The following is a 26,832-nucleotide window of genomic DNA, read 5'->3' as shown; positions in this document are numbered from 1 at the left end:
ATACCGTCAGTCGCACAGGACTTTGGCGTATCCTTATCAAGTTAGGCTGCCCCCAAGGCTGATGAGCATTGTCAAGTCATTCCACAACAGCGTGATGAACAATACCCAGTACCATAAGCCTAATAGACGCTACCCAGTGTACTACAGTGGCCCAACAACCTCCTAGTGCCCCAAAGAGCCACCAGCTTCCCCCACCCCCAGGAGTGTAACAGCTATGGAAATGGTCCCCCAGTTTCTTAATTTTACCCACTAACTGTCAAAAATGATTGGCCGGGTGGGTGATGTTCCCTGACTCATCCTGGTTGTCCTGGTCTGATAGCCACCTGCAGGCAGGAAGAAGGGAACCACCTAAGCCCTGTACTGTAGCCTGGGGACTCTGCAAACTGTCAGCATTACCTTAAATGATGGGATGCTCGGCACCCAGTGTCCAGCAGTGTCATCTACTACTGAGCACCCCCTTTCCCCACAATACACTGCAATGGGTACATAAGGACCTTTCCCTGACTTGGAAAAAGGCCGTCAAGCATATCCACCGGGAGCTCTGACCCCATCACTACATGAGTGGCACGGCAGGGTACCACCCACTGCCCAATCCCTGCTGTCGCTGGATGTCCGCTTGTGTGGGGTCTCCAGTGAGGGATATAGGGAACCCCAATTACCAGATGAGGAGTTCTGGCGAGAGATCAAACCAACTCTTATTCGGGGAGGGCTTAGATTAGAAGATGTACCCTCTCCCTTAAAAGTTCCCTTGCCCGACTTTCCCTTGCAGTGTTCCCTCCACATCACATAGAGGGTGGGAGTGGGAACCCGATCAACCGGCTCCTTCAGGACCCCTGCTCCAAGCAACATTAAAAGCATCTCTTTACAGGTCACACAGGATGCCCCACTCCCTGCCTGCTTTTCCATCTTCCAGACTCAGCTACATGTTCTTTTTCCCATGTACTTCAACCCTTCTAGCAACCAAATGGTTGCATTTATGGTACCCCTGACTGCCGGTCCCATTAAAAGCAGCACCACCCCTTTACTGTTTTAAGTAAATACTCTCCATGTTTGGTGCTAGTTCAGAATCCTATGGTGGGCTATCACTGCTGCTTTATAAACCTGTAACTAGGGCTCTGGTCCCTTCCTCTACTGTGCTCCACTCTACCCAGGGCTTTAAATCCCACTCGAGAAGGGAGGGGGACCTGACCTTGACCACTGCTGCCACCCAATCTCTTAAGGATTTATTCCCCTCATGGGGAGTGGGCAGCACCCTCAGGGCATGTTTGACTGCATGTTGGGACAACAATCCCCCTAGGGCACCCATCTCTCACTCCAGTTCATCCTCTTCCCAGATCCTCAACTATCATGTTGCCAGAGTTTTCCCGGTTTCTGCCAGTTGCTTGGCGGAGAACTCCCTGATCAGTGATGTCTCGGGGAGGGGCATATTGTCCTACTCACCCCATGTTCCTTATCCTTGTCCTGTCCCATGAGAGTCAGGGGGTCCACAGGCCGAACCCTCCATGCAGGGTATGGGATCATGTGGTCACCGGTCTGGCTTATACTGTCTCGGGTGCGTAGGGGGGAGGGTGATCATTTTGAGGGAGAATCATAGGACTCTCAATCAGTCACCCTAGGATTCTGAAGGAAGTAGCTGGAGAGATTGTGGAAGCATTAACTATGATCTTTCAAGAATCGATAGATTCTGGCATTGTACTGGATGACTGGAAAATTGCAAATGTTACTCCGCAATTTAAGAAGGGTGGGAGGCAGCAGAAAAGAAAATCCTTGGTCTGTTAGCCTGATGTCAGTGGTTGGGAAGTTGTTGGAATCGATCGTTAGGGATGAGATTATGGAATACCTGGAGGCATATGACAAGATAGGCCAAAGCCAGCATGGTTTCCTGAAAGGAAAAACCTGCCTGACAAACCTACTGTAATTCTTTGAGGAAATTACAAGCAGGGTAGACAAAGGAGATGCAGTAGATGTGGTGTACTTGGATTTTCAGAAGGCCTTTGGCAAGGTGCTGCACATGAGGCTGCTTAGCAAGATAAGAGCCCATGGAGTTACAGGGAAGTTACTAGCATGGGTGGGGCATTGGCTGATCAACAGAAAACTGAGAGTGGGAATAAAGGGATCCTATTTAGCTGGCTACTGGTTACCAGTGGAGTTCTACAGGGGTCGGTGTTGGGACTGCTGCTCTTTACCTTGTCCTTGTGCAAGATACCCTTAAAGGTTAACCTCCAGGTTGAGTCAGTTGTGAAGAAGGCGAATGTAATATTGGCATTCATTTCTAGAGGTATAGAATATAACAGCAGGGATGAGATGTTTAGGCTCTGTAAGGCACTCGTGAGACCACACTTGGAGTATTGTGTGCAGTTTTAGGCTCCTTATTTTAGAAAGGATATACTGACATTGGAGAGGGTTCAGAGAAGATTCACAAGAATGATTCCAGGAATGAAAGGGTTACCGTATGAGGAACGTCTGGCAGCTCTTGGCTTGTATTCCGTGGAATTCAGGAGAATGAGGGGGAATCCCATAGAAACATTCAGAATATTAAAAGGCCTGAACGGATTAGATTTGGCAAGGTTATTTCCCATGGTAGGGGATTCTAGGACAAGAGGGCACGACTTCAGGACTGAAGTCCTTTTAGAACAGAGATGCGGAAAAATTACTTTAGTCAGAGGATGGTAAATTTGTGGAATTTGTTGCCACGAGCAGCTGTGGAGGCCAAGTCATGAGGTGCATTTAAGACAGAGATAGATAGATTCTTGATTAGCCAGGGAGTGAAAGCAGGGCAGTGGGGATGACTGGAAGAATTGTATCAGCCCATGATTGGATGGCAAAACAGACTCAATGGGCCAAATGGCCTACTTCTGCTCCTATATCTTATAGTCTCTGCTCTACTTTACTCTCTGTACCCTATCCTCACCATCCAGCCAGATATCTCCATACCTCATCCACGTGTTGAGATCATCCTCCTACAGCATCAAGATTCGGACCTTAAGGAGATCTGGTTGCCAATTAGCCCATCAGACAGCCTCTAATTGCTGCACTTTTTCTTGCCAACAAGCTATCTCCATACCCTTGACCTCTCTCTCCTTGGCTTGGATCTGTGCTGACCTGGCAGCTTTCCCCATGATGGTACAGTATGAGTGCAGCACTTCCACCTCATTCTTTAGACTTAACTATCTCCTGCTTGCTCCTTGTGATAGTCTTGGGCTGGTACTTTATGATGGCTGCCAGAAGCCAAAAGACGCCCCTTTGATGCCCCAAAGCCAAAAGGCACCCCTTTGGTTACCCGAAACCAAAAGGCACCCCTTTGGCTCCTCTCCTTATTTGGGAACCCTATCTTGTTTAACACAAACAAAGTGCGGTGTCCAATCTTTTCCCCATGGGGCTCCAACTTGTCTGACCAATCCACCAGCATACCATGGTGGATTGGTGAGACTGCCAAACCTAGTACTGTTATTGGTCTACCCTGGGACTTGGCACTCCTCACATGGGGATTGTCTCACTTGTTCTTACTCCTGAACACTTAAATCTCCTGCTACACTCACCAAATCTCATCAGCTACAGCAAATGTTATGTGGAAGCAAATTCGTGGATCTGGTAAGAGGGGAAAAGACATTGTGTGTAAGTATGTGAGCTACTTAACTATTTACAAACAGTGAAACACTCAACCATAATCTATGTCAAACGAGTAATTATCTAAGTAACCCTACGTTACAAAACTATGACACTAAGCATTCTCTAATACTTTTAACTCAAATAGGTACTTTGTTGAGTCCCAAGTTGTCCAACTACAATACTAAATATTCAACAAACAGGTACTTATCTAATTATGTGAGTGGGCTCTTCTTTCTGCAGTACACTTTCCCCATGGTCTTTCAGCTCTGGTTAGAACCCAGTCCGAAGGGGAGCCTCTAACGAAAATAGTCAGAGGTTCTCGCACGCATTATTCTTATACCCCCGTGGTGCCCAGAACCAGAAACTGGTGCTATGGCACCAAAGTCAGCCACTGCGAAAGAGCTCCTTCAAATGGGCAAACCAGAGACTGGCATGGCAGAAGTGACTTAGATATCGTAATGCTGCTAAGACTTTAATCCATGTCTTTATTATCTCCAGACTTAATCATTTCCTATAGTCACAAACTGCACTTTACTTTAAAAACATGCATAAAATAACTGAAGTTTGGCAAATCCTGCTCTTTAGTCCTATTTATAGAAGTAGTAGCATCAATCAGTCACTAATTTTATTTGTCTTTCTTCATTAAAAGACAATATTATCATCATTAGTGATATATCATTAGATGTCACTATCTATAGATCCTGAGTAATCAGGCATTAGTTTCTCAAAGCCAGTTGCAGTGCATTTCTATCAGAGTGATAAGCATCTAATAGTGTTAGTTTGCCATTCTGAAGATAATCTACTCATTTCATACCAGTTTGTGAATTTGTGTTCAGAATTGTGCATCCCATTGACTGACTGCAGCAATGAAGCACTGCTCATTATGAATGTCATTTATATCGCTGGAATGATGCCACAGTCTGCTGTCTTACTAGCATTGGCGGAAGCAAAATAACAGTTTTTCTTTTTTCTCCTGTTTAGTACGTTTTTTCTAAAGACATTCGTACTTTCCATTTTTGAATATTGAGCCGAATGCACTCCTACAGTAGCATGCCACATATCAGAACAAGATAAGAACTAGTTTTTAGAGAAACTGGAACTGCTCTGTGTTAAGATAAAAGAAATGTTGAAAAATTGTTCGACAGAAGCAAATGTTGTAAATTCAAATTAACAAGAATTTCAACTTGTAGAGAAGCTTACCTTCTTGACCCAGAAAACACAAAGACTCTTAATAAAATTTCCCATGGGGGAGTTAACAAGGCATCTAAGTAGGTACAACTTTTAGGAACTAAAATTCTTTGCAAGAAAAAGCAAATAAATCATTGCACATCCCAGTATAATGGGAAACAGATTTCCCTGTGGTGCCTTCTGCTTAATGTCATTTGTGAGCCAGCGACTGAAGCAAAACCTTTATTGCACAGTTATCCTGTCACTTTGTCCAACCTTACGCTACTAATGTTGCTCAGCAATTGCATTTTTAAACATTTGTTACTCAATTGAGAAGTACCACTCTGGCGGTTACTTTACACTGTTAGAAAAGTCGTCAAGATCTTCAAAATTGAAGCAAGGAAACATTAACTTGCATATATTTTATCAATATTGGTATAGAGTATTGAAAAATTATTAAACCTTAGTTCTGTGAAAAAGAAATAACAGAATTAGTATCTCAGTTCTATGGCCTTCAGCTCTGTTTATTCCATGCAAAAAGAATCATCCTTATCTTTTCTTGATGCAATAATGCCACAGAGTGTCCAGTCACTGTGAATGTAGTGTAGTGATAGTGAAATCAGACAGGATATCACTTACCGGGGATACTGTTTTTAGCATTTTCCTTCAAAAGTGTAATTCAGCAAATGATACGCACATCTGAATATGGGCGGTCATATATATCTGGAAGATAATGTATAAGGTATATCCTCAGATATATCCCCTGATGATATCTCCCAAAGGACAATGAGTTGAAAGAGGAGGACTCTGTTCTTCAGAACCAGCTTTACTGAGGAGGTATCATCAATCTAATTAATGGCAACATGACAGTAACTAACACCAAAGTCAAGTAGTGTGCACCTTTTGATAACGTGTTGTGATAAGTAACTGCAGAAAATTGCCTCTGCCTAGTGAAGTACACACTTCTGTACCTCTCTCTGGTATCCATTCAAAGTATTTAAATGCAGTTCATAACAATAGGAGAGCTTCCACAGTAAGCATACACATGCATCTTCAATTAAACTGAAGTTTTGCCCTACTCAGGGTTAAATTAAATCTTATTTCCTCCTTATCTTACCCCCAGAGGAAAATGTGTAGGATGTTCAAATGCAGTAACCTTTTCATTAATTTAGCCACACCCTTAAAATTCCCTTGCTATTGCATGGTTCACATTTTCTCTTACTTAAATCTGGCTATAGTTCTTGTAAAAGTCAAAATGTGCTAAACACTTATTGTGCAGTCCAAATTACTTCAAGGAAATACTTTTATAGGTCATTAGAAGTGTCAAAATAACTGTTCTGGTATTGCATTCCTACACCACTGACACAATTTTCACTTGCTTTCTTTTTTCACAAGTTTTCCCTTTTACTGTGTGGGTTTTACTCTCACGTACCAAAGGCATGCATGTTAGTAGCTTGATTAACGACTGTGAAGTGTGCCAAATGTGCAGGTGAGTGGTAGAACTCATAGTGTGTTGATGGGAAACTGAGGGGAATAAAATGGGATCCATGTAGGAATAGTATAAGTGTGTACTTGATCATCCACATGGGGCCTTTTGAGTATAATACAAAATTACACTCACAAGATCATAAATTTATCTTGGAGACATAGTGGCTGTTTTGATCGCTTCCTTTCAATAATATCAAAACAATGGCCAAATGTAAGAGTTATATTAAAAGCCAATGATAATGTGAAAGTTTCAAAAAGAGATGAAGGGAGTATTGAAAAAAGATTAGAAAGGAAACATTGAACTAGTGGAGTAATATGTTTTCCACCAGTCTTTTCAGAACATTAAATGGATAATGGATCTGACATTCCAGGGAAATTAATAATTAGCAAGGACAAGGACATTATTATAAACTATAAAATATGAGGGAAAAATGGCATTAAAACTGAGAGTCCTTTGGGGACTGCTTGTTTTCTATTCAATGATTTTGAGGAAATAAATGAGGAAATTGCAGGTGATTTAGTCACAAATTTTCAAACCACTTGCAATTCAGGAATTACCCCTAGAGAATGAAAAATTGTACTATGTAGCACTATACTGTGAAGAAGGTGATTAAAAATAGGAAATTAGTTTATAATGGCCAATACGTTTTTTAATGTGGGTAAGTATTGGTGTCTATAACAAAGAGTTGTATTATTGAGCATTTCACAGGGGGAAAGTAATGCAGATTTTCTGTAGTTACAGCCATATCATAAACACTGCATCTGCTATTTTTGCTATATGTTGAACAGATTTAACTTTCAACTCTGGTACTTAGTAAAGTTTGAGCTGTTTGAAGAAAGCTACAGCTATACAAATCCCTTGTAAGATTAACATCAGAAGGACTGAAGTGGGGGCCAGATTATGGAAAAGGGCTTGGGAGGATTGTGGTGCAGATTCATCAAAATCTTATCAGGGCTCCAAAGGCTAAATGCTTAACAAATGTTGTTAAACCACAACTGATGGAACTTTATTCCAAGGATCATGGAATGAATTCTACTGTTATGTTTGGATTGTACCCCAAAGACTTAAAGGGCAGTAATTTCAACATCCTTCATGTAGATAGGAAGGTCCAGGTGTTATACTTATTTTTGGATATTGAAACTGCTGATGAAATTTTGCTTTCCTCTAACTCTTGCCATTTGTCTCCATAAGACTATGAGACATTGGAGCAGAATTAGGCTATTTGGCAAATTGGATATGTTCTGTTACACTATCATTTCTGCCACTAGGTTTCTTTGCACACATTAAACACTTCCAATATTCTCTTTTCCTAAATTGGGCATTTAATTTAATTTCCAGTTATCAAACACTTGATAGTCAGAACATCTGTAAATAGCTTTCGTTAGAATGCAATCTAGTTTCATTCTGAAAATAAGCAAAACAAATTATATACATCATTATTGACATTATTCCTAAAAAAAATTTGTTCTTCTTTTTAAGAAGGTTGTGGTTCTTGATGATATTCAAACTTTGACATCAAGATGCACTACTTAAAGAAGAGATTAAGCAGGACTACTGAACTCCTTGAGGAAGAAGGTAAAAGCCTTCCCATCAGCAAGTCCTTTTGACTTTTCTACTCACACATAGCACGAATTGAGGCTTTGACTAATCTCAAATTATTATGATTGTGGCTAGGGCATCTGAACAGATTGGAAATACGCTGAATTAAATCTTTCTCAATTGTTGTGCTATGTGAAACACAGAGGGAGTGAAATAATTCGATAGCTCTCTCGAATAAGCCAAAGAGCTAACAAAATATTCTCAGAATTCAGTGTTGAAAAAATTACCAACTAGTGGTGTGCACTATTTTTCATCTGCACTTACTTCAATAGAAGAGAAAGTAATGTAGGAGGTGTAACAAGCTTCAGAATGACCATCGTCTGTTACAACCAGTCTGACTAACAGAAACAGAAGAGAGCAAAGTGATTTGCCCTTTCAGGATTGAAAGGTTTTTAAGCTGGAAATAGACTCAGGAGAGAGAAGCAAAAAGAAAAGATTTTAAGATGGTTAGAAATAAGGAAAGGTTTATCTTTCTTGGTAGGTATTAAGATTTTGGAATTGAGTGAAGAATAATTTGAAAATTAGATTACTAAATTAAATTATAATCCTTTCATCACTGAGTTCTGTAGGGAATTATTTTCTGCTAAAGCAGAGGGCAACAACAATTGGTTAGCTAGGGCTAGGGCTTTACTCTTTGGAGAGAAGGAGGATGAGAGGAGACATGATAGAGGTGTACAAGATAATAAGAGGAATAGATAGAGTGGATAGCCACCGCCTCTTCCCCAGGGCACCACTGCTCAATACAAGAGGACATGGCTTTAAGGTAAGGGGTAGGAAGTTCAAGGGGATATTAGAGGAAGGTTTTTTACTCAGAGAGTGGTTGGTGTGTGGAATGCACTGCCTGAGTCAGTGGTGGAGGCAGATACACTAGTGAAGTTTAAGAGACTACTAGACAGGTATATGGAGAAATCTAAGGTGGGGGCTTATATGGGAGGCAGGGTTTGAGGGTCGGCACAACATTGTGGGCCGAAGGGCCTGTACTGTGCTGTACTATTCTATGTTAACTGTAAAGAAAAAGTGAACTTTGTACTTCTTTGAAATGTTAATTCTGAAAAAGTTAGATGTAAAGTTTTCTTTTATAAATTTATTTATTTGATGTTCCCTTTTTTGTAGTCAATACTTAATATAAGGTATTTTCAATCTCTCATTGATACAGTTGGAAGTTCCCAACTGCTCCAAATGGGCAACAATCATGCAGGGTGAGCTGCCTTAATGACTATCGTTCAGTAGCACACACATCTACCATGATAAAGTGCTTTCAGAATTTGGTTATGGCTAGAAAAAACTTTTGCCTCAGACAGGACATGGACCCACCACAATTTGCCTCTCGCCACAACAGGTGTACAGCGGATGCAATCTCATCAGCTCTTCACCAGTCTTGGATCACCTGGACAATACCAATACTTATGTAAAGATGCTGTTTATTGATTCCTGCTCAGTGTTTAATACAATCATTCCTACAGTTCTGATTGAAAAGCTGCAAAACTTGGGCTTTTGTATCTCTCTCTGCAACTGGATTCTCGACTTCCTCATTGGAGAGCCACAGTCTCTGCAGATCAACAGTGGTGCAGCTCAAGGGTGTGTGCTTAGCCCTCTGCTCTACTCTCTCTACACCCATGACTGTGTGGCTAGGCACAGCTCTAATGCCATCTATACACTTGCTGATGACTCCACTAGTGGCAGAATTTCCGATGGTGATGAAAGGGCATACACAAGCAAGATATATCAGCTAGTTAAGTGGTGTTGCAGCAACACCCCTGTGCTCAACATCAGTAATACCAAAGAAATGATTGTGACGTTCAGAAAGGGTAAGAAGAGGGAAAACACACCAGTCCTCATAGAGGAATCAGAAGAAATAAGAGTGAGCAATTTCAAGTTCCAGGGTGTCAATATTTCTGAGGATCTATCTTGGGCGTAACATGTTTATGCAGCTACAAAGAAGGCATGGCAATGGCTATATTTTATTAGGAGCTTAAGTAGATTTCGTATCTCACCAAAGACACTCATAAATTTCTACCGATGTGTCATGGAACGCATTCTAACTGGCTGCAGCACAGTCTGGTATGGGATTGAGGGCTACTGCACAGGATCGAAATAAGCTGCAGAGAGTTGTGAACCTAGTTAGCTCCATTATCGGCACTTCATACAGGACACCTTCAAGGAGTGATGCCTCAAAATGGTGGCATCCATCATTAAGGACCACCCTCCCCCCATCACCCAGGATATGCCCTCTTCTCACTTCAATCAACAGGGAGGATTTCCTGAGTTCTTCAGTATTTTTGTGTTTGCTGTTATACATCCCTGTTAGTTTTGACTTTTCTGGGAGATGCTGTCATATTTGTCAGCAAGAGAAGTCCATTTTGCAAGTGGCATACTGTGCAGGTAGTGGAGGTTGTGAACGTCCAATAATGCAGGGCCTTCACAAATTCTAAGTGCGGTAATGGAAACCACAATATTTTCCCTTAGAAGCAAGTGTACTATTCACCAAGCACAGCTGACACTCAATTAAACTGCATGCATGGAGACCCAGACCTGTAAAATGAAATTGTTAAAGTTCACAATTATGTCCTTGTAGCATCTTGCCAGACCATAAAGGGGTTGCTTGACATTTTCTGAAGACTTAGATGATCGCATTTGCCTAATACATTACAGACCTTAAGAACAATTATTGGAAGTTCATTCATCCCCTCGTTCAAATGCGTCAAACAATTATTAAAATTAAAAAATGAAGCTAATTGTTGGCTGTCTCAGTCGGGTGCCAGTAGGCATACATCCATAATATGTAACAGTCAATTTCAGCCAGAAATCAACAGATGACAATTTATGAGATTGTGAAGGGTTTTTAATAAGATGAAATATAGGAATTTATGTACAGTTACTATGATGTAAGGTGAAAGGTATTGTGTTGTTTGACCATTATTTTACTGTCTAGAAATGCAATTTTGAACAAACTACCCTCTGAATAGCATCGTTGTGTTTGTGCAGTTGGTGGTCAAGTTATTGTTAATTTTATCAATGTGGTTGCCTTGACGATCCATTGTAAAAAGAAGTGATTCATTAAAAAAAGACAACTTACTATCATCTCCAGTTCTTTGTGCTAACCAGGCACATTAAGTGTAGAGTTTCAAATCTCCTGTGCTATTAAAAGTAACAATTTGTCATAAATCTCTTCTAAAAATGATTCTCTTGTGATTTCTACCAGCAAAGAGATTCATTAACATTCACTATGACACAATGACTGAGGAATGTTAGGATTTAATAGCAATCTATATATTTTTTATTCATTAATAGTAATCATATGATACTGTTGTCCTGCAGGGATAGCGTTGGACCCTAGTGGTTTTGCGATCTAAATGTTTGGAATTCAAGAATGAAGCATAAAACGTGGTTATGTCCATTTTACAAGATCAAAGAACAAAGAAAAAAAAAGGACAAGAGAAGTCAAGATTGTCTCCTACTCCGACTAGAGAAAACATTATTCCATTGATAACAATTAACCTTTAACATAGTTAGATTCAAGAAGCATGACACCTGCTACGGAAGAACTAAGGAACTTCGAAATACAGAATCAGCTATACAACAATTACTAGAAAATTTACTGACCAATTACACATATATAGCTGATCATATAAAAATTATAGGCAACTGTAGGAGAGTTAAACTACAAGAAAAATACTAGAAAAACAATAATTCTACACTTTAATGCACTCTAAAAAGCTGATCTTCAGCTTGTACTTCAAATATTCTTGTAATTTACAGAGGTCAAGTTAGGCACTTTCGAGTACATATTGTAAATACATGGAAAAATTAGAGAAGAAAAAGGATACTGCACTGGCCATGAATGCCAATTGGAGAAGCTACTTGCTGATACACTATCATGGAAAACATAGGTGTTAACCCTACTATGACTCCATTGAAGGGCATTGGAGGAAAGAATAGTACAATTGGTGTTGGTAAGATTGGTAACAAAAGGCCAACCTGCAGCAGATTATCATGTTCCAAAGGAAACTAATCTTTCCAATTAACCATTAAAATTAAAGGAAGGTGCTCTGCATGTCAGATGTGTAGTACATAGGCAATATAAATAAATCAGCCACCAAAGAACCTGTTGAACTGACGGTCACTGAAAGCAGAGCTAAAGTGGGCTGGCACGTCACTTTCAGACTGTACCCCTTTTGTTTCCTATATCCAAAAACTACCCCAGAAGCAAAGTGAAATAAATAGGGCTTTGGGAAATGATATACAAGTGAGGAAGAACAATCTTTTAGAAGCTGAATGAGAAATATTTGAAATACCATTAATATTTCTGATTCAATTATAAAAATATGCAATTAATATATATTAACGATATGTTAGCTGAAAAGTTGGGGCAAAATGGGGAATGCAAAAAAATCCATTCTGTCTGCTCAGACTACTTTGATTTATCAGTTATAAAGGTACTCAAGCCTGTCATAACATTTTATGGAAATATGTCCAAAGATTCAGTAAGCTTTCTGTTGCCAAATCTGAACTCAAGTGGAGAGAGGTGGTTGGTTGCAGAACAGAGCAGCTGGCTGATATGCTGTTAGAAACAACCTGAAATATTTATGTGCAACAAGACGAAGATGACAGGTTCCTTTGGGTGTGATACAAGGTTGTTTGTGTTCTTAAAATATAAGGCGCTGATGTGATTTAGAGGACAACTCCTGACCCATGTAGTTTATAAGCCTGATCATATTTTGCAAGCAACTTGACAGATAGTCTTAGCCTTTTACATGCTTGCACTACTGAAAATATTCTTGCTTATTCCTTTTCAATTATATAATGTAAGTAAATATTTCCCATTTTCCACAAAATCTTTCTCATAATTTATTTTTGACATGATAATTGTATATATATTACATGTAAAACTATAAACAGAGATATAGAGTAGCAACATTATTGCCAAAAAATTCTCATCTCCCTACATAGTAAACTTTAATCCCAGATACCAAAAGTTCTAATATGTAGGCTAATTTGCCTCAAAGTTACAAAGATGTTAAGTTCTTAGCATACTTTGTTATTATTTGATGGTTATATTTTAAGAAGTTTAATTAAAATCACTCTATTAAAAATAAGGAACCAAAATGCACATGATTATAATTGCCAAGACAATGTTAGTATAAGTGTCCTGACGAAGGGTCTCGGCCCGAAACGTCGACTGTACAACTGTATCTCTTCCTAGAGATGCTGCCTGGCCTGCTGCCTTCACCAGCAACTTTGATGTGTGTTGTTAGTATAGGTGCTATGTTTTTTCATTCCATGTTACTCGATTCAGAAGAAAATACGAAAAAAGAGAAATTGACAGGTTACTTCAAATTGCTCAAAGTCTGTAAAACCTGTGGAATAGTACATGGAGCACCTGTAATATGAATATCTGTCAAATTGGAGAGCTAACCAGTTAAACAGCATAGGTTTGAGATGTGGATAAGCCAGGTATGAAAACAACACACACAAGATGTTGATGGAACGCAGCAGGCCAGACAGCATCCATAGGAAGAAGCACAGTTGATGTTTCAGGCTGAGTCCCTTCGTCAGGACTAACTGAAAGAAGAGGTAGTAAGAGATTTGAAAGTGGGAGGGGAACAGGGAGATCCGAAATGATAGGAGAAGACAGGAGGGGGAAGGATAGAGCTAAGAGCTGGAAAGTTGTTTAGCAAAAGGGATACAAGGCTGGAGAAGGGAGAGGGTCATGGGACAGGAGGCCTAGGGAGAAAGAAAGGGGGAGGGGAGCACCAGAAGAAGATGGAGAGCAGAAAAGGAGTTATTGTGAGAGGGACAGAGAGAGAAAAAAGGTAAATAAATAAATAAACAAACAAACAAAGAAACAAAAAACAAACAAATAAATAAGGGATGGGGTAAGAAGGGGAGGAGGGCCATTAACAGAAGTTAGAGAAGCCAATGTTCATGCCATCAGGTTGGAGGCTACCTAGATGGAATATAAGGTGTTGTTCCTCCAACCTGAGTGTGGCTTCATCTTGACAGTAGAGGAGGCCGTGGAAAGACATATCAGAATGGGAATGGGACGTGGAATTAAAATGTGTGGCCACTGGGAGATATCTGCTTTCTCTGGCGGACGGAGCGTAGGTGTTCAGTGAAAAGGTCTCCCAGTCTGCGTTGGGTCTCACCAATATACATAGAAGGCCGCACCTGGAGCACTGGACACAGTATACCACACCTGCTGACTCACAGGTGAAGTGTCGCCTCACCTGGAAGGACTGTCTGGGGCTCTGAATGGTGGTGAGGGAGGAAGTATAAGGGTATGTGTAGCACTTGTTCCACTTACAGGGATAAATGCCGGGAGGGAGATCGGTGGGAAGGGATAAAAACATTTATTTTGGATCACAAAGGATCCCAGACAAGCAAGACATCCAAAAGACACACCTACAATTCTCATCCATGTATGCATGGCCTGCAGACAGATGGACCTCAGAAGATGCAGAAACAGGTTTATCCAGTGCTTCTGAAATGGCGACTATGTTATTTAAAGAAGACATACAGTACGTTAGTGAGTCACAACTCAAGACGTTTTTCACTGGGAAATGTCTTCAAGAAACACCTGTTCAAGTAATATGCTTACCCAGTTTTCCCTCTATAAGTCCACCCATCCCAGTTATTCTGGTATCAGAATGAATGTCAAAGTTGCAGAATATTAATGAATCATGCTATTTTAGCCTCTGGTTTTATATCCTATTGCAATGAAGTTCCACTTTCCCAAAGATCTCCAGCTCATCTGTGACTTGAAAACAGCAAGTTGGGGACACGCTGACCAGTGGTGGAGACTTTGCCAGCAATTCTCCATACAGCCGTTGGCAAAAGTTGAGTACATTCTGTGCCATGGCAACAAAGTGAAACAAGTAGAAAAAGAATATTTATGTGTAACGTTGGATTTTAATCCCTTAAATATCAGAAACTATTGAAAGAATTTAATACTAACTCAATCATTACATAAAAATACCTTATTTTTCTCATTGTGATGGCATTAAATTAAATAGAAAGAAAGCTTCACATTAATGCAGCATCCTTGACAATCTTAGCACATCCTGAGTGCATTGCAATTAAATACATTTAATAATGGAAACAGTTATAAAATAGGGAACACAGCAGTTCATTCATTTGCACATGCAGATTTCCACAAGTAATATCAGAATTGGAATCAGATTCACTTTATTGTCTATATGAGAAACACACTGGAATTGATTGTGGTTCGGTGCCAAACATAAAACTCAGGACAATACCATAAGAGACAACACACCAACAATTAACTATTTACAAGACAAGAGTGCAAACTGTCATGAGCAATCAACAATTAGCAGAATGGTCACCCATGCACAAGTGTTAATAATCAAACTTAAATACATGTGAACATAGAGTATGACCTGACTCAATAATTATCAACAGAACAAGGAGAGCGGGAAATACCATCTAACAGATGTTGTGCAGGGGGAGTTAGCGTATTGTACCTGAGAGAGTTTTGTTGAGAAGCTGAATAGCTACAGAAAAGAAGCTTCAGAGATGATATATAGTCCTGATGTTTGATTGACTTGTAGTATCTCCCTGATGGCAATTTGGTGAACAGGCAAACACAAAATACTCTGCAGATGCTGGGGGTCAAAGCAACACTCACAACATGCTGGAGGAACTCAGTAAGTCGGGCAGCATCCGTGGAAACCATCAGTCAACATTTCGGGCCAGTCCTGACGAAGGGTTCCGGCTCGAAACGTTGACTGGTGAACAGGTGACTGCTAGCGTGGACGGAGCTAGCTGTAATTTTTTGCAACTCTTTTCTTCATTCTGGCGATGAACAGGACTTTAAATATTGGTGGCTGACAGCCAATGATGTTCTCGGTTGAGTGGACCGCTTTCTGCAACCTGAGTTTGGAGAGGGAGGAGGTGGAGGGAAACCAGGTGGTGACGGAGATGGTCACAACACTCTCAATGATGGCTGGTAAAAATGCACCATGAGATGTTAAGTTTCCTAAGCTGGTACAATCTCTGCTGGGCTTTCCTGATGATGACCGTAACGTGTTTGCTCCTCTTCAATGTATTGTTAACGGTAACCCTCAGGAATTTGAATGACTCAATCACAGACACAGCCTCACCATTAATCTCCAGATGGGGTGGGGGGGGGTCAGGTAGGGGGTTGTTGGTGGAAGTCAATCCTCATATCCACTGTCTTGATAGCCTTAAGCTCCAATTTGTTATGAGATCACCATGCTGCAAGAGGATCTACCTTTCTTTGATAGCAAGTGACACCATTACTAGATATGAGCCGAACTACAGTCACGTCATCCACAAACTTTAGGAGGTACATTACTTTTTACAAAGTGAGAACAGGAGGGGTGAAAGAACACAATGTTCACAACATTGTGAAAATGACCAAAAGAAGTTATTTCAGTGATATTGATTCAGAAATAACTGTTGATAGCAGCCTAAGAGAAAAGTTCCCTGATCTTCTTGCGAATAGTGTTTTAGGATCCTTTTACATTTTTGGAGACGTGTGTTCTTGGTGACCAGTGCAACTCAGATGCTTCCACTTTCTAAAGGTCAACCTCTCTCAGAAATTTATCCTATGTATTCAGCCACTAAGCATTCACATGTTTAAGATCAGTACAAATCAAGAGATATAGGGAATAGTTTTGAAAGTGACAGAGGAGGCACAGGACAAACCATGCTATAATTATACAGTAAAAGAGTTCATATGATCTTCTCTCCTAGTGCTTTTCATTCAATTATTATATTGGTATATTTTCATTGTTGTATACCTTCCTAAATATGAACAAAACATCATCATATATTGTCAGAACCAACTTTGATAAGGCTTTGAATTTTTGTGTTTTATGAAATTCGAGATTAATATTTTGATTGAAAGCTTTCATTATAATTATTTTTCAGTTTTATATATTTTAGAGATATTAATCTTTAGATATAACACTTTAGATCTGCACTTTATAATTATCCAAGCCCTTCAAGATATTATGACACATGCTCTGTATAAATATCAAAGTTTACTGCAAGGACAGTCAAACCTGAAGCTTTGAACCAAACACGTAAAATTGCTGATTCAAAATGAGCAACAAACCAAACAGTTATCAGCTTCCAGAACTAAACTGCATATTAATTAAACTGAACAGTTGCTTTTAATATCGAGGTTTGGTCTTACTGAAGGTAGAATATTTAGTTTGTTATTTTTGAAAGTAGCAAACAGTGGAAAATGCTGAATATTGCAATGAAGGATAAACAGCTGCACAAAGGTTCCAGTGAAACTGGTACAGAACTGTTTAATAAGCTCTCTTAGATTAAATATAAGAAGAATCCTGACCTGCTGAGTAAATCAACCCTTGATTTGAGATCAGATTATATTGAATCTACCCTGAATGATGATCATCCAAATTTGAAAGAATTAGCTGCATGTTACGAATGTGAGAAGGTCTGGGTAAAGTGATTGAAAGAAGTGCAAAGCTATTATGAATGAAGTGCATTGCTATTATGAATGAAATAGTGATATCTTTTAAACAACTAGTTTTCCTCCATAGTACAAATGGATGGAATATGAGTAATTACAACATTCTGCCCTTTAAATGCACATGAATATAATATATTAAAGTAACATCCTGTTGTAGGAATGTTAATTTTGTGTGAAAGATTTCATCTGCTTTATTTCAGGAGATACTCCAAATCCTAAGGTGAATTTCAGAAAAAAATATATTAGTTTAACTTTAACAGCTGCTGTCAAGTGGAGCTATAGCTGTTAAGTTGCACATTGCACTTTATAGCAAATGTTGTTTAACAAACTAAATTAAATATTATTTAGTTGAGTTTGTTTAATTGAGAGAAATGTGGATAGGTTACCAAACCAAATAAACAAAAGTTCATTCACCCATTTTCTGGAAATAAAAAGATTGGAGATATATATATATATATGTAGTATATAGAAAGATTAATGTTTTTAACTTAAAATTTCAATCATTACATTTGAAATTTCTCAACAAAATAGAATGACATTTTTGCGTCATGAATATTTTAATGTCTTCTTTTCAAGATATAAGATTATTAAGTTGTAACAGAGCTGTAAAGAGCTCAAACAACTGACACATTAATACATTTCCCAGTCATTGAAGACCTTTATAACTATATATGCTACCATGCATAATTTTAACAAAATTAATATTGTTTGATTAATAATGTTAGCAATGTATACTGTTTTCTGTAATACAACATTTAACTTTAAATAGTGTCATGCAATTTCATGAACAAAAATGCTAATTTACCTTAATTACAAACTTTATCTTTCTTTCAAATGACATTTTATGGTGCTGAAATACTTCTACATTGAAAGAATTTTACAGTGCACATTTCATATATTACAGTTTTTAAAAATAATTTTACGTAAATTATGGAAGCAGGAAATATTTGTTACCTGGTCAAAAATTGAGAACCTCATACTGAAACATATGGTTGTTATTAATCTTTGATTTATCATTTTTCATTTGACATTGAAGTTATTACGCAATGTGTTTCGTGGACTGTGCATTGTAAAGCATAATACAAAATGAGGCTTATAGCTTCATGCCAAAGGAAATGTGATACCGAAACAATTTCAAGGCAACTGTAAGGTGATGCGGCACAGAATACCAGAAGCCGTTGAAACTTTCAATACAACTCCTGGACAATATAATACTTACTACAAAGAGACTCATAAAAACAAGTGAAAGTCACCTCATTACCCCACAGATAATTCCAGGATGCTCTGAATTATAGGTATGTAAATCTAAATTTGAATGCAAGCTATTACCTTCCTAGGACCATTTGCAAGCTGCGGTGCAAATTAAGGATACTTGCTTGAAAGTAAAGTAGGAAAAAATCCATAGATTATAGATACCTCTAAATATGATTTTTCATCAATGGATTTCCATAAGAATTAAATTGATATTGTATTGAAATAATTATTAGTTATTGAAGACTTAATGCTAATATATTTATACCAATTATATATATATATTTATATATATACAGAAGAAAACAAAATCTTTTGTTTTAAGAATTCGACAGCCTTAGTATTGGTCATGAAAAATAAACCACCACTATTTTGATGCTGATCCATGTTTGTACATTTTCAATGATTTCTATATGTTAGTTCAGATTTCATTTTGTTCCCTTAAAAAAAGAACATTTGTATTAAAGAATATTATGAAATCTCCTTCTGAAGCCATACATCATTTACAGCTTCCCATTTTGGTTTTCATTCTGAACCATTGTTTTTCAAGTCATGGAGTCAAAGAATCAGCAAAGACAAAACATGAATGAGAATTTCTAGCGTTAGGCCACCAATTGTGTATCACCAACTGCCTAGCACAACTGTGTTGCAGGAAAATTTGTTTCTGAGCACAGATGTACACTATAAGGAAGCAGTTTCTGTGGAGTTTTTTGGCCTTGTGAGTTTAACCTTGAAACATAAGAAATAATATGTTATTCGGTCTTTTTAATTTTCTGCTTAACTAAAAACTACTGTTTTTTCTTTGATAGCCTTTTGACATTTGTACATTCATAATTTAATGCAGCTATCTGGAAACTGGTGTTATTGATATTCTGCTTCCCCCTTCACCAGCATAAAATCAATCATACAATAACATTTCCTGCATTATTCTTGGTGTAAAAGCATCAAACTATATAATGATGTTCCACTGAATTGTTAAATATATAGTAAACATAAATGTTGATGGCTGACATGTTCTGGCCTTAATTGCTAGGTTAATTATAGAGTACTATCCCTACATGCCATGATAAATAGCTCATGATTTTTAAAATAGCGAAAACAAACTTTCTTCTTATTTTATAAAAATTATTAATGATATTTTAGATTTGACTTGAATGTATGTCTCAACATTTATATTTATGTAAAATAATAAAATTTGAAATTACTTTCTGGTGTGCTGCCTGTAAAAATTCTATTTTCTGGTCATCTTGATTGAAAGATTCATTGTCATTTGACACTGCTTCAGTGAACAATTTGATTGGAAGTTACATTGGAAAAAAAGGCAATCATTGCAATAGAGTCAGTTAATAATTGTGAGGAGAACTCTTTGACATCAAGAGCAGTTCCTTTTTTTTCACCGACCGCAAAATCTGTCCAGTTCTCTTTTTCCTCAGAGTAACAATATCTTTCCATTATGTGCAGAATTAAAATCTAAAAACACAGTAAGGGCCATTTCTGATTTGAAATTGAACACAAATTTTTAATAGCTTGGTATTGCTATCACCCATTAAAAATAGTTATGGGGTAAATCAATGAGTCTCATATGCATTGTTGAGTGCTAAAATTTCACAACGTAAATCTTGTCAGTGCAATTACATTGCTGCATTGCTAGGAATGACTATTTTGGAAAATGTGCATGTGGAAATTTATGAGTATGACAAATAACCACCCTCTTTGAAAATTGCATATAGGGAAATTTATGGGTATGGCAAGTAACTTATATTACAGAACTAGACCAATTTAAAACACCTGCTGCATAATAATGCTCATTAAGGGAAAGGCCATTGGCTAAAGCAGAGCCATATGTGGCCGATGATTTTTGGAATTGCATAAGTGACACATAACCAGCTGTAGTACCCAAACTGGAAATGATCGCTAACTTCTAAAGCCGAACTGTAAAGGGATACTGTAATAGCAAGTTAAAAAAAAATAAGATAAAGATGTTAAGAACATAATTATTTCATTCCGTAAAAATCTTCATGGTAAAAAAAACACAATTATAAAATGATTAAAATGTGTTAGATTGTATTCAGAACGAAGGAGTTAACTTTAAAAAATGAACAATACAAACAGAGATATCAATAAGAAGCTAAGAGCCAAGGTTGAACAAGGAAGGGAATGTTAAACAGGAGTAAGGATGTATGCCTTGTAAGGAGCATGCCTTGTAAGGCATGAAAAAATGCCAAACACAGGCCTCTCATGGTCTGAGTCAATGCTCCCTCCCTCCATGGATGCATTGAAATGTGTGATAGGAACATTTGTAGAATACATAATCCATAACGGCTCTTTCAGGAGTTGCAAAACACTTATATTAAATTAGTAAGCACACTGGGAACCTTTAGTGATGATTTCATACAATTTTATTAATGTCACATTACTTCAGATTTTTTTATTAGATCAGAAAAACAAAATCTAACTATAATTCAACATATTCAGCAAGTTGAGCAGCAGTGACCATTTGATTTCAACTGCACAGCATGTAAGTTATTTGAAATATATCAGTATATATTTATTGCTCACTACACTAGTATTTCATTTGAATGCAATTCTAGTACATTACAACAGATACGAGAGCACAATGTTAAATAATTTGAACATCGTTGGGTTTAGAGAGTTGACTTGGGCAGGAGATCGAGATAAGGAGACATTGTGGGGATAAAGGGATTGGAAGTGAAAACAAAGCATTTCTCTGGTGATGAAAAATTAACACTCTAAAAAGTTTCAGATTTCATAATTCTGTTTAAAATGCTGTCTCAAAGAAGATAGAATTCAAAATTATTAGTTTTAGTTAAAATAGAATTACAAAGGCAAATATTACATATTTTAAAATGTGGACTGATTTGAGTTAGTTCAAGCAATGGCTGAAACCTTACAAGTTTAGGTACTTGTGGGCAAGAACAATCGGGGTACGTGGGGAAGAACTGCTCGATTTTTGTGAGTCGGAAAGCAGAGAAAAAAAACTGAAAAGAAGTGTCGTCCTAATCCCACCAAACAAAGCAAAATTGTGGTGTTTAGCTAAGGTGCTTTAGATAATCAGTTTGACTGCTATTAACTCTTTTAGATACACTGACTTTATCAACTTGTGATGTATACTTATTTTTACTTACAAGAGCAGTCAATTTTTCCCACAGTTTGCACGATTTTAGAGTGACAGATTAAATCTAATTGTTGTTTCTCTTATGATGAACATTCACTTTCATTTCATGCTTTTTCTTTATTTTTGAGACTTCTTTTAAACTGACGACATACTTATTCATATGGCGATGAATAGAGCATATTTTTCACCTTTATTGTCATCCAGCTGTTAGGTGGGGTTTATTGCCAAGTGAAACAAAAATTTAACTTTGTTCAGCAATATGCCTTACAAATGAATAGCTCCCACTGTGGCATTGTGTGCCTTTCATCCACTTCGAACAAGAGCTACCTAATGACTTTACTGTGTGAGACTGGCAAATAATGCCAAATTTGGGCAATTTCTTTAGCCCTCGATACTTGCCTGGCTCTGAGTTGAGACAACCAAACTCACTTCACATAGACCACTTGTAACCAGCAACAACTAGAGATATTCACATTCCCAGTCTGGATTGAACAAAGACACATGCCCTACAGAGAAATATTTCTCTAATTAGCTCGATTTTCTTATCGTACATCCACTATCTTCATCCTCCTCTCTAATTAGATGAAACAAAAGCAGAACATGCAAGATATACTCAACAGGTCAAACAGCATCCGTGGTGAGAGAAAATAGAGTTAATTGGTCAGTTTTGACACAAACTGAAAAGGCTGGCTGTCTGAAATTGTTGATTTCCAAGGAATGTAATGTGCTTGGTCAGAAAGTAAGCTACTGTCCTTCAACATATATTGGAGCAGTACTGTATAAGAGGCCAATAACAGAGGTCTGAGTAGGAGTGGGCTGGACAATTAAAATGCCAAATGATAGAAGCTCATGACTGCCCTGAGTATTGGAATGGAGTTGTTCTGAAAAATTCTTATCTAATCCGCGTTTAATTTCTCCAATGTGAAGTCATGCAATGCGTTAAATTTGAAGACTATAAATCACTGCTTTACTTGGAAGGATTGTCTAGCTATGGATGGTGGTAAGGGAACTTAAATGCTAAATACTGATTCTCCTGGAGTTATTTGAGAAGGTAATTTGAAAGGCTTAGTGGTTATTGATGGAGATGGAAGTGTGAAAAATGCAGTACTGGAGATAAGGGTCCCTTTGGAATGCTGAGAGTGAAAAAGAGGTGATGTGTTGGATGACTTCTGTTAATTGCATCCAATGACAAAAATAACAGATGACCTGTTTAAATGGAGGAAGAGCAATTCATCTTCTAATGAGACAAACTACAACCCTCAGGTCTCAACAACGCACACAAAACGTTGGAGGAATTTAGTGAGTCGGGGAGCATCTGTGGAGAGGAATAAAGAAACAGTCAATGTTTCAGGCCAAGTGCCTTCATCAGAACTAGAAAGGAAAGGGGTAAAAGCCAGAATAGGAATGTGGGGGTGGGTGGAAGGGTAAGGAGTACAAACTGGCAGATTATAGGTCAGACTAGGTTAGGGGAGGTGTGTGGTGGGGGAGTAGTGGGTGAAATAATAAACTGAGAGAGGATAGGAGAGAACTAAAGGGCTGAAAAGGAAAAAGATGGAATCTAATGGGAGAGGACAGTGAATCACAGAAAGGAAAGGAGGAGGGGAACCAAAGGGAGATGAGGAGAGAAAGGGTGAGAAGGTAACCAGAATGGGGAATGGAAAAAGAGAGAGGGGAGAAGTGGGAGAAATTACCAGAAGTTATAGAAATTGATGTTTATGCCATCAGGCTGGAGCTACCCAAACCAGTATAAGGTGTTGCTCCTCCAGCCTGAGTTTGGCCTCATCGTGGCAGTAGAGGAAGCCATTGACAGACCTGTCAGAATGGGAATATTTTAGTAATACTTGAGTAATCTTGTGTGATTATATAAAGCATTCTTGTTCGTTTAAATAATTCTTTGCAGGTTTTATGTGTAAATAGATGAATTGCACGTGTCATCACGTTACCATGTGATACATGCATGCCTCCCTTAAGGTAAACACGAAGTTAGACTCACATTTTAGACGCCCGTTTTTTCCTTTCAATTAGTTGGATGTTTTGACATTAGAAAACACAACAGAAGTCACAGGAAATCCTTTCTTTCAGGGTGCACGGTGTGAAGGTGCTCACTAAAGTGGTCTTCCAATCTACATCAGATCTCACTGATGCAGAGGAGGCTGCACCGGGAGCACCGGATACAATAGACAACACCGTCCTGGAAGTGTCAGCACACCTGGAGGGACTGTTTCGGGCCCTGAATGCTGGTGAGGAAGGAAATGCTACACCTGCCTCAGGTCTCAAGGCTAAATTCAATAATTTGACATAACCATCCTCCCTACTTTGTTTCAGTGCCAGTCAGTTCTGATAGAATAACAGAGAATATAGAAAAGTTCAGCACTGGACCAGAGCGTTTGGCTGAGCTAATTAAATTAGTAAATAAAAGCCAAGCAAAATTAGTCCCGTCTGCCTACACAGGTCAATATCCCTTCATTCTCTGCACATCCATGTGCCTATCTAAGAGCCTCTTAAATACCACTATTATATTTGCCTCTACTGCCACCACTGGGAATGCATTCCAGCCACCACTACTCCTTTAAATTTACTTCTTCTCACCTTAAATGCATCCTTACTAATATTAGTCATTTTTAATTATAGGAAAAAAATATTGGCTGTCCACTCCTAATTTTATACACTTTCATCAGGTCTCCCCTTAGCTTCTGCTGCTCCAGAGAAAATAACGCAAATTTGTCCAACTATCCTCATAGCACATGCCATCTGATCTCGGGACCATCCTGGTAAAGCTTTTCCTGTGCTCTCTCCAAGGTCTCCAAATACTTCTAATAATGGGGCTTCAGACAAGGCCCAACCAGATATTTTATTATACTGCAACGTAACTTCCTGACTCTTGAATTCAGTGCCTCGACTAATAAATCATTGTTGGTCATTATGTCTTCGTCACTGTCTTATCAACTTCTGCAGCCACTTTCAGGAAGCTATGAACTTGAACTGCAGGATCTCTCTGTACAGTAAGCTGTAATGTTTCTCTCATTTTATCTATCAATAGATAGTTGTTGATCTGCTGAGTATTTCTTATAATTTCAATAGGTTTCAATAGGTACATTTAATGCTAGAGAAATGTAAACAACATACATCCCAAAATTCTTTTTCTTCAGAAACATCTACGAAAACAGAGGTGTGCCCCAAAGAATGAATGACAATTAAGCATTGGAACCCCAAAGCCGACCCCAGCTCCCCCCCCCACGAACAAGTCACCCCCAGTTCCCCCTCCCATGAACAAGCAGCAGCAAGGCAACAACCCCTCCCTCCCCCATCAGCAAAAGTGTATCGGTGCCCTACACCAAGCACTCAAGTGTGCGGCAAAGCATCAAGTTTCTAACAAATGTAGTGATTTATGCAAATATTTTGGCATTTTCCTCTCTCTTTCCACTGTCCCGATTCATCTCTTATGATTTACATCTCTTCTAAGTAGGTCATTTGGAATGTACAAGCTTTCACCACAATTTCACTTTCTCTATAACAAAAATTAGATTTGATTACCAACTTTTCTTAGCTCTGGTTGAAAGTCATTGTTAGCATTGAATGCTAACGCTGCTATTCTCTTCTCAGATGCTACCTGACCCTCTAAGAAGTTTCTGCATGTTCAATTTCTACTTAACAATCCAATATTTGTTATTTGTTGCTTCCTTAATTAGATATCTTGGTCTGAAATATCTAACACAGAGTGTATCCTGCCCTATAGAATATAATTGAATTATTGTGTGCTGCATATAGGGTGGCAAATTAATACAGAGATATAATGCATTCGGAATAGTCTGGGCATGTGAAGCGGAATGTAATGGCTTTAAATGGATGTTTCATTGTCACTCTCTTCAAACTTTTTTTATGGAATGTATAGCCTTGCACATGAAACCTCCGTGGTTTTCTTAGCTGTGTAAGTCTAGGGAATACACACTCCGGTCCCACCAAATCCCTGAGATTGGGACGGCTCTCCATCCCAACCCCCAATTTGTGTGTATGCTGTGTAATTTGCTACCCTGTTACAACTCAGTGCCAAGAAATAACAGACAGCACACTGAATATGATTAAAGGATTTATATTTATGAATCTTAACTTAACTAAAGGGTTAGTAAAGAAAAGGGGAGAGAGGGTCCACTATAATTAAACAGACAAACGTGCATAAATTGGAGCTCAACTCTTCCCAAAACTCATACTCAGTGATCTTCATTTGACCTCGGCACCTTACTCCATCAAATCACGGTCCCTCACCAGATCAAATCCTATGACCGGTTCTCTCCAATATCTTCTCTCTTCCTCTTACCGAACAAAGGACCCAGCTCACACCGGTGTCAGGCACACAACACAAAAACCTCCAAAGTGGATGGTTAACATTCCTAAGCATCGGTTATCTCTAACCATAACCCAAACACTGCTTCTGCAGAAAGACTGTTAAAACTTTTCCCAGAGTGTTACACACAGAAGCAGGTTTCTGTGTCAGTGGAGCTGGTTTACACGGTCTGTCTTTATGGATGCCACTGACTGATTCACTTACAGCTAAGCACTCATTTACGCTCTCTTACACCTGATCCGAATCTTCTCCTTGCCATGGGCTCTGTAACACTAGCTGCCCAAATTCATCCATGACCTGCCTCCTCCATTGGCTATGGTAATCTGTTACTCCATTCCTTCAGGTGATTTTAATCTGCACTACTGCCAAAGTTCCACTGAATCCTAGAATTCTCTATTCTGATTAAGATTCCGGCTTTCTCTTATTTACCAAACCCCACCCCAGGCCTCTTTCCACCATAATCTGTGATGCAATACCTCCACAGAATAAGCAGAGGAAAGGTTTTCTGTGAATGTGGTTGGTCAGGCCCTGTTTTATCAGGTAAAACCCATCGGAAGACCATTCAAAAAGCATGGCCTTGTTCTGCCACCTTCACCAGTTTAATGTCTCTTATCTAGCTCAGGTTAACTTCTGGGACTCTAATCAATCGGGTAATACAGTGTATCCTGGATCACTTTTGCATGATATATTGTTGTTCGTGTTCAGACCACAAGGACTGTTGTGGCTCTTTCTGAGTTTCTCCATACCTGTTACCT

Source organism: Mobula hypostoma, chromosome 2, assembly GCF_963921235.1.
Source record: "Mobula hypostoma chromosome 2, sMobHyp1.1, whole genome shotgun sequence".
Taxonomy (NCBI): Eukaryota; Metazoa; Chordata; class Chondrichthyes; order Myliobatiformes; family Myliobatidae; genus Mobula; species Mobula hypostoma.
This window is presented reverse-complemented; position numbering follows the sequence as displayed.